Source organism: Orycteropus afer, unplaced genomic scaffold (assembly GCF_000298275.1).
Source record: "Orycteropus afer afer isolate SDZICR_OR568_19922 unplaced genomic scaffold, OryAfe1.0 scaffold00620, whole genome shotgun sequence".
Lineage (NCBI taxonomy): Eukaryota > Metazoa > Chordata > Mammalia > Tubulidentata > Orycteropodidae > Orycteropus > Orycteropus afer.
The window spans coordinates 136,203-138,623 of NW_006922207.1; the positions used below are offsets into that span (position 1 = coordinate 136,203).

General features: G+C 37.8%; 1 non-coding gene across 1 annotated transcript; it reads left to right on the plus strand.

The window, feature by feature from the left end:
- Nucleotides 1–228: 228 nt before the first annotated feature.
- LOC122151612 lies at nt 229–335 on the plus strand. Its single transcript, XR_006164229.1, has one exon. It is a non-coding gene; the product is annotated as a U6 spliceosomal RNA (small nuclear RNA).
- Nucleotides 336–2,421: the final 2,086 nt, after the last annotated feature.

Consider the following 2,421-nt stretch of genomic DNA (forward strand, 5'->3'; position numbering starts at 1 on the left):
TGGCCCTAAGACATGATAAGGTGCAGGAGTCTCTTTCATGCTATTCTGGAAAGAGCAAATCATGTTCAATAAGATTTAGAGAGTTTAATAAATTTTATTATGTTCAAAGCCTGGGTGGCACAAGTGGTTTGAGATTGGCAGCTAACCTAAAGTTTGGTGGTTCAAATGCAGCCGGCAGTTCCGTAGAAGAAAGTCCAAGTGAACTGTTTCCATAAAGATGATAGCCAAAGGCTCACTTCGGCAACATATATACTAAAATTGGAATGATACAGAGAAGATTAGCATGGCCCCTGCACAAGGACGACATGCAAATTCACAAAGCATTTCATATTTTTTTATGAAGACTGTTAAATTTTATTGTAAATAAAAAAAGTTTGAATAAATAATGTAAAATAATAATGATAATAAAGATGACAGCCAGGAACACCATACGGAGCAGTGTAACTCTAACAAATGGGGTCACCATAAGTTGGAATAGAGTTGATGGCAATGGGTTTGATTTTTCTTTTTTAATTGTCCTCTAATTCTTTTAAAATTAATTAAGAGAATAAACATGGGTTTATTAAGCAAAATATTTGATCAACCAGAGACTCACCAGAGAAGAATTTATTATGTAGATTACCAGCTCAGTTACAAATACAACAGAATCCCAAGAAAAGTAATAAAATTATATCAGTAAGTAAAATATCTAGAAGGCAAAGGTATTGTGTTAACATAAACTAAAGTATATTTATTGGCAACTCAAAAGTTGTTTTAAAGCCATTTTGGACCCTGTTCATAATATTAAGAAGTAATAAAGACCTAAATCTTTTAGCTGCCTCTGAATTAACTATAATATGGGCATATATTTATTTTGCAGGATCTTTGCTAAGGGTAGCTTTGTGCAGTCTTTGTTGTTGTTGTTCTGTTGCTAGTTGCCATCGAGTCGTTTCCAATTCATAGTGACCTTATGCACAGCAAAACAAAACACTGCCCAGTCCTGCACCAGCTCCACGATCCTTGCTATACTTGAGCCCATCGCCATGGCCACTGTGTCAATCTATCTCATTGAGGGCCTTCCCCTCCTTTGTTGACTGTCCACCTTACCAAGTATGACATCCTTCTCCAGGGAATGGTCCCTTCTGACAACACGATCAAAGTAGGTGAGACGAAGTCTGGCCATTCTTGACTCCAGGGAGCATTCCAGCTACAGTTTTGTGCCTCTTAAATCATGTCATGTGAACCTTTGGTTTCAAGTTCTAGAACTGAAAATTGAAAGTTTCATCCTTCATGTATTTGTTGCACATCAACATTGGTGCCCTGCTTTCTCTGTCTCACTCACCCTACTGTCTCACTGTCCTCTCTGAGGTTAGCCCTCAATTAAACTAACCGCCTCAGGGAATCCAAACCAAGATAAAAGAGAGCAATAGCCTAACAATAGTTATTACTGGACAGGTTTCCATTCATCACCCTAATGTCTCCTTCTACAAAAGAATTTTCTTCTCTAGTAAGCCCTTGGTGATATACTCGTAGTCCAAGGTCAGCTTTCTCTACAGAGAAAGTCAATGGAGGCTTAGCTCTCCCCTAAAATTTCTTTAACTTTCCTTATTGGCCTTTTTTTTTTTTTTTCTTCCCATTAATCATCTCTTATTCTCTTCTTCCAGTTCCTTTCATCCCAGTGCATCTAGGGATTTTAATGTAAAGTGAAGCCATGACTGTTATATGGAAAATGGAGGTCTTGGGATAGTTTATGCTGAAATGTTTTTCCCAAAACTGATGTCATTACCAATGACCAAAACCAAACCAAACTCACTGTTATCGAGTTGAATCTGACTCACAGCGACCCCTCCTTGGGTTTCCGAGGTGGTATCTCTACAGAAGTAGATTGCCCAATCTTCCTTTCGAGGAGTCGCTTCTGGTGAGTAGTCAAATGCTTTAGGCACTACACCACCAGAGCTCTTTTACCAATGACATCAAGTAGTAAAATCAACAGAAAACAACAAGGTGCTTCCTTCTTATATTGGACAAACACCTTTCCTTCCTTAACTCATCTTCACAAGGCTCCTTTTTCTTGTTTTTCAATATTTAGGTTGACATGAATGCCTTATTTAGATTCAGCTTTCCAGAATTATCAATAATAATAGCAGCTAACATTTAGCATAATGTTTTATGCCAATTAACCCACTTAACTTACACAACAGTCCTATTGTAATTATCTCCATTTACTAGATGATGAAGTAGCTCACTCAAGGACACCCATCTCTGAAGTGGCAGAATGGGATGTAAGCTGAGACAATTCAGCTGAGAACTGACACTTCATTGCCATGTAAAATGGCCTTCCATCAGGTACTGCTTAAAGTTAGAAGAAAAGAAACACAACAGAAAACCCCAATCCTTGACTTACCTTAGAAGGTAAAAGAAGCAGACAACTGCATTAAAATA